Here is a 7,168-nt window from a genome sequence, read left to right as displayed (position 1 = left end):
GAAAAGGTTCCTGAGACTCTGTAGGAGATGCATGCCAAACAGGTGGTGAGTTACAGTATCGGTATTGGGCATGCGCACTCCCTGACTCCTCATTGGGTTCCTGTCTCTGCCCTCCACACTGCTCCTCCGTCTCCGGAACTGCTGTGATTTCATTCCCCTGAGCTCTGCACTGGAACCTCTTGGGTAGGATCGCTCCCTCCCTCACTTCGTCTCTTCTCCCAACCAGCCCACTCTTCTGAAGGCACCAAAGGGGCCTGTTTAACTGCTCCACTGGTAAACGGCCCGCGCAAACTTGCTCTCTTCCTCCACGCATCTTTCCATCCATACAAATGTCCATTGTATTTTTCAAAAACACCTTGCGCACTGGATCAGGCTGGACTCACGTGCTAACATCCAGTTTCATTGATAAATCTCGTTGACGGCACCTTTCAAATCTATCGCCACCACTACCCGCTGGCCTCCATGTCCTCGCTCCTACCACTGTGATCCAATCCACCATAGTTTTCAGTTGGGTAATTAGAAGAACCTTCTATACAGTCACATTTATTCAGCATCCATGGCATGTTCACAGGAGTGACTTCCCCCGGCCATTCCAGATCTCCAGGTGCCCTGTTAGGCCACGCGGGACGGTACCTTAGAACATCAGCTATGCGGGACGGTACCTTAGAACAACAGCTGTGCGGGACTGTACCTTAGAACATCAGCTGTGCGGGACTGTACCTTAGAACATCAGCTGTGCGGGACAGTACCTTAGAACATCAGCTGTGCGGGACTGTACCTTAGAACATCAGCTGTGCGGGACCGTACCTTAGAACATCAGCTGTGCGGGACTGTACCTTAGAACATCAGCTGTGCGGGACTGTACCTTAGAACATCAGCTGTGTGGGACTGTACCTTAGAACATCAGCTGTGCGGGACAGTACCTTAGAACATCAGCTGTGCGGACCGTACCTTAGAACATCAGCTGTGCGGGACTGTACCTTAGAACATCAGCTGTGCGGGACTGTACCTTAGAACATCAGCTGTGCGGGACAGTACCTTAGAACATCAGCTGTGCGGACCGTACCTTAGAACATCAGCTGTGCGGGACTGTACCTTAGAACATCAGCTGTGCGGGACTGTACCTTAGAACATCAGCTGTGTGGACCGTACCTTAGAACATCAGCTGTGCGGGACCGTACCTTAGAACATCAGCTGTGCGGGACTGTACCTTAGAACATCAGCTGTGCGGGACTGTACCTTAGAACATCAGCTGTGCGGGACTGTACCTTAGAACATCAGCTGTGCGGGACTGTACCTTAGAACATCAGCTGTGCGGGACAGTACCTTAGAACATCAGCTGTGCGGGACTGTACCTTAGAACATCAGCTGTGCGGGACTGTACCTTAGAACATCAGCTGTGCGGGACTGTACCTTAGAACATCAGCTGTGCGGGACCGTACCTTAGAACATCAGGTGTCGCCTTGACGAGCTGCTCACTTCTACATACCATCACTGGCAGTCTCGTTCCCCACCCCGTCTTCAGTTTCCTCCCTATGCAGTGTGCCACTGACCTGTAGGCCCACACAGATGGATGCCCAATGGGCATGGATGCCCAAATGTCCTTTCTAAAAAACGGGGGTTCAAAACTCGTCTTCCACCCAGACCAAGCTCCGCGAGCGCCCTCACACCACAGCCATGCCACGGCTGATCCTGCTTACTGTACTGTCCTCAAGCCCCTGGTCTATCCTTTCTTATCTCACAGATACTAAATGCCACACTATCTGACTGTATTACTCCTTAAAGTCTTCTGGTGGGTCCTCACTGTCTGCAGCTTACCATGCAAACTTCTGAGTATGGGACCTTCAAACCTTTGGTTTGCTTGGTTTCTCTGTTTGATTTTGTTAGCAGACTTACCTCACACACACACACACAAAAAAAAAAAACCAAGGAAATTATAATAGATTGTAATGCAAAAAGGATTCACAAAAAAATGTTGATAATATAAGGAATTTTACACATTTTTTTTTCCTTTCAGACATTTTGTTTCAAAAGTCAAGTCTTGACACCATGGAACAATGCGTGTGAGAGAATGTTCTAAAACAGATCTGAGCTTAAGGACAGATCTGTGATCTTAAATAAGAGAAACCCTGACTCAAAAACACAAGGTAGAGAGTCACAGACAGGCACTCGATGCTGAACTCTGGCCACTGTATGGACACACAGACTTGAGAGTTGCACCACGTTGCACACATGTTTACCAAATATACACATACTCGCTCGGTCACCACTGTTCAGAAATGGTCTGTGTACGGTGAGTTTGCTGACCTGGTTCACGGATCCACACATTTGTGGATTCTCAGGTGAATGGACAGCTAGGAGGTGGCATCTCACTGAAGGGCGTCATTGGGGTGGGGTGTGTCGTTACTCCTGCCTCGGTCTCTGGTTTTTCCGCTTTGCTTGTGACGTAAGCTGCCTCCTCTGTCACATGCTTCTGCTGCCATGTTGTGTCTCATCAGAGACTGAAATGAGCCAGCCAACAGCCATGGACTGAAACCTCTGGAACTGAGAGCCAAAGCAAGCCTTCCCTTCCTACGGGTGTTTTTCTTAGGTATTTTATCCCAGTGACCAAAAGAGGAAAAATCACTAAGACAAAAAAAAAAAGCAGAAAAGAATATTTTCTGCTCTAAGCAAATCTCTTTTTATGTTTGCACTTGTTTTCTATTCCGTACATATCTCTCTGGGCTGGAATATTTACTGTGTAAGAACACGTCCTAGCTCTCCGTTGACAATAACCACCTGCTCCTCTCAGAATGCAGAACAGGAGCAGGCTGGTTCCACAGCTGCTGAAGCAATGCATTCCAACTGTGAGAAGGAGAAGAACCACACCCAGGCCATCCTCCTTGGGATCCCTTTGAAACCTTGTGTTCTTAAACAGTGTAACAACTTCCCTTCTAGTCTAAAACACCTCTGCTGCCCAGGCCAGAACCGCCTCTTAACTCCACATCCGGGTACGTTGTCCAAGTGACCAGAAGCGGTCAGAGCTCTGTCCTCTGTGCCAGCAATGACCTTCGCCATGTAAATAAATCAATAAACTAGTCACCCTGATTTAATTTTCTCATTAGAAAACACCAAGGCAATGAATTGCTCGTATTAAATTAAACTTCCTTTGATCGGCTCTCCGAAATATTCCGAGCTTCCATGGACAGAATCACTCACAAAAAAAGTCAGAGACATGAGGCTTGAGAAAAGACAAAGTAATAGGACATTAAAAAAAAACAAAACTAAATGTTCCTTCCTAAGTGCTCCTTTCAAACACGGACAGGCTTCAATGGAAAAAAACCAAATGCCCAAAACCGTTTTTCCAGGGACTCTTTGTATACTGCAAACTCTGGAAAGATGAGCCGGTGCCTGTAACCCGCCTGAAGGGACCATATTTACGGCTGAGGCCACAAGCACTACCCGTCCCAGAGCTGGGACTGGACTCTGTAAACAGATATAAAGTAATGTCTGTGGACTGTTCACACATCACAAGCAAACTAGAGGGCACACCTCAAAAGGAGAAACGTCAAGCATCTCACAAAGCTTCTGAACTGTAAAACAGAACTTTCTGGGAAAGAAAATGGCTCCCCATTCTCACGAAATAATTACCTGCATCTTTCCCCATCTCTGTCTTGCCGTTTTCCTTTGGGCCTGAAGGAGTACAGCTGAAGCCGGGGTGTAAAACAAAGACCTACCTGTGCCAGTCCAGGAATGAGCAGAGTGCAGAAGAGACGCCTGTGCATGTTGCCGGGACTTGGCCAGGACGTGGGATGGAGAGTCGGAGGAGCGTTGGCCCGTCCTCTCCTAGGGCACAAAGCTCCCCTGTGTCCTCCACAGGGAACCACGTCTCCACCTCCCGGCCCAGGCTGCACTTTCCGTCTGAGGATCCATCCATTCCAGTGCCCTGCTTACTTCATGTGATTTCTAGAAGCACCTGTGGTCTGCACAGCTTGTGTCTCCAGAGGCCAGCACCTTCCTGCAGGGACTGGGCAAGATCAAGTGGAGGCTTCTCTCTGGGGAAGGGCTGGTGCTCTGTTCTTGAGGTCTAAGCCTGTCTTCCAGGAGGTGGGTGGCATTAGCTGCCTTAGACACCGTCCCCTCCTTGCCCTTGGTCTCTGTCTGATTTCTCTGCTGGGGGCGCTGGTCTGGTCCCCCCCCCCTTTAGATGCCACCCGAGTTTCATGTTTTACCAACAGCGGATTCTAGCAGCTTTTCCTGAGGTGGTAGGCAGCCACCACTCACTGTCTCTGAGCTGCCCCCCCTCCACTTCCCTGTCCTCTATGCAGTACGTATCTTACCCCTGGAGGACAGTAACCAGTAAACCTAGTCATGAGGATGGACTCTCCCAGTGCATTGCCTAAGCCAGGCCCCTTTCTGGGGTCGCAGTTCCATGGAAGTTTGCAGAAAAGTTAACCCCAGATCTTTCCCAGCAGAGGACCAAACACTGACAGCCATAGAGAATATAGGATTTAAAAAACTTAGGGAACACTACAAATTACACGTTAATTTGTACAATTGTATGTTTCTATGTATCAATTTAAACTTAAAAATCTAAAAAGTGAAGTTATTCTGTGTTTGTACCATTTCTCCTCACCCATCCCTCCCCACATGTGGCCACCAGCCCGTCCCCTCCTGTGTTGTCACCAGCACCTCTGTGCACCCTTCCTGCCCTTTGCTCTTTCTCTATCAGAGACTTGCCTTCCTGAGGATCCAGCAGGCAGAAACCCTTTCCTCTGGCCTGTCACCCAGCCTATGGTATCCTGATGTCTTTCTTATCCTGAACTCATTGCTCCTCTGATGTGGGAGTGTCATATATCAATCTGTTGGTTTCATTGGTTAAGCAATAAAGAAACTGCTTGGCCCTGATAGGTTAAAACATAGGTGGGAGGAGTAAACAAAACAGAATGCTGGGAGGAAGAGTAAGTGAGCTCAGAGAGATGCCATGCTCCCCTCTCTCGGGCAGACGCGATAGCTCTGCTCTCTGAGGCAGAGGCTATCGATGAAGCTCCGACCCAGGATGGACGTAGGTTAAGATCTTCCCTGATAAGCCACCTCGTGGGCTACACAGATTATTAGAGATGGGTTGACCGGGATATGAGAATTAGCCTGTAAGGGCTAGAGTTAATGGGCCAAGCAGTGTTTTAAAGAATACAGTTTGTGTGTTGTTATTTCGGGGTATAAGCTAGCCAGGCAGCCGGGGTGCTGGGGACGCAGCCCCGCTGCTCATATTACTACACTCCTCTATGAGCATAAACATAGCACACGGCTAAGGCCTCCCATGGCGACCCCCGGGAGTCTGATGTTACGGAGGAGCCCACAGTGCAAGAAGCCTGTGTGCACGTGCAGACAGCAGCTACATGCTGCAGACCACCAGATGACCCCCGTGCGGTTGCAGCTCTAAGGCCTCAGATCGGTTACTTTTCTCTTCATTGTGAGGAAATACCTGACAGAGGTGAGTTAAGGTAGGGCCTACACGTGCCGTCCATCACGGCACGGAAGCCTCAGCAGGAGCATGGGGCCACCGCGCACCGCACGTTGCACTTAAAGTCGGGAAGGAGAGATGATCGTCAGAGCTCATTGCCTTCTCCTTTAAATCCAGCCCAGGAGCCCAGTCCATGCGATGGTATTGCCCGTATTGAGGGCGGATCTTCCCGCCTCAGCTTATCCTTTCTTAAAAAAAAAAACCCTACAGATCCAAGGAAGGATATATTTCTTAATTGGTCCCAGAGTCCTTCAAGGTGATGATCAAGACTAACCATCACTGGGGTGTCCTGCTCCTTAAGAATTAAGACAAAAGCCCAGAGTGGCTCAGTGAGGGGAAACTGTGTCTGCTTTTGGTCCAGTCTGACCTTTCTCTTTTTATTTCCCTAGTGTCGTGATCATTTGGCATTTGGATCCCCAGGCACAGTGATCCTTGCCCCAAACTGGCCATCTGATTTGATAATGTCTTGTTCTCTGGCTCATCAACCACATGTCTCTTGCTCCCACTCTCCCTATTTCAAATGTGGAGCTCCATATATCTGCAGCGACCGGACTTGCAGAGAGATCCACACTCTCCACCTAAAAAGCCTGCAGCCGCAGCCAGTTTTCTGGAAATGTCTTCCTTCACTGCGCAATCTCACAGCTGTGGAACAGGGAGGGTGTCCTACTGTCTGTCCAGCCTTGCTGTAGTGGGAAAAGAACAACTGGCTGGCAAAACCTCACATGGTTAAGGGACCCCATCCACTCTGACGCATTCACTTCCGCCTACCTTAGGAGACCCCATCAGCTCTGGGGTACTCACTTCCGCCCACTTAGGACACCCCATCAGCTCTGGGGTACTCACTTCCGCTCACTTAGGAGACCCCATCCGCTCTGGGGTACTCACTTCCGCCCACTTAGGAGAACCCATCAGCTCTGGTGTACTCACTTCCGCCCACTTAGGAGACCCCCATCAACTCTGGTGTACGCACTTCAGCCCACTTAGGAGACCCCCATCAGCTCTGGGGTACGCACTTCCGCCCACCTTAGGAGACCCCATCAGCTCTGGGGTACGCACTTCCGCCCACTCAAGAGACCCCCATCAGCCCTGGGGTACGCACTTCCGCCCACTCAAGAGACCCCCATCAGCTCTGGGGTACTCACTGCTACCCACACTGAGACTTCTCCAGCCTTCACTGCTGTTTAACTATTTCACTCCCGGCTGCGTGAACTGGATATATTTAGGGGTGGGAACCGCTGTGCTCGCTCTACTCTGTAAAAGCTGTCACGGTGTCACCTCTTCCAAGGACTTTCTTCGATTATATCTCATCTCTCTCGCGATTATCTCATCCACAGCCTGAGCCTGTGCTGTCCCCTCAAACCGGCACAGCCCTAAGCATAACTCTGTGGAGCACATTTCACGACTTACAAGGACGCTTCCCATGTATTATCTCTTTTAATTTCACAGCTCAGTGAGGTGGACAAAAGCGGTATTGCTGTCCTCATTTAACAGATTAAAAAGTTAAAGCTAAATCATTGTGCTTGGTCAATAAAACACCCTTAATCCTTGCCCCAAGACCTATGCAATCTACCGGCAGAGCAGACCTTGAATAAACAAACACACAAAATATCCGTCATTAAAAATTGCAGAAAGGCTAATAACAGAAGAGAAACTCAGAGAGAATGA

Source organism: Microtus pennsylvanicus, chromosome 1 (genome assembly GCF_037038515.1).
Source record: "Microtus pennsylvanicus isolate mMicPen1 chromosome 1, mMicPen1.hap1, whole genome shotgun sequence".
Lineage (NCBI taxonomy): Eukaryota > Metazoa > Chordata > Mammalia > Rodentia > Cricetidae > Microtus > Microtus pennsylvanicus.
This window is presented reverse-complemented; position numbering follows the sequence as displayed.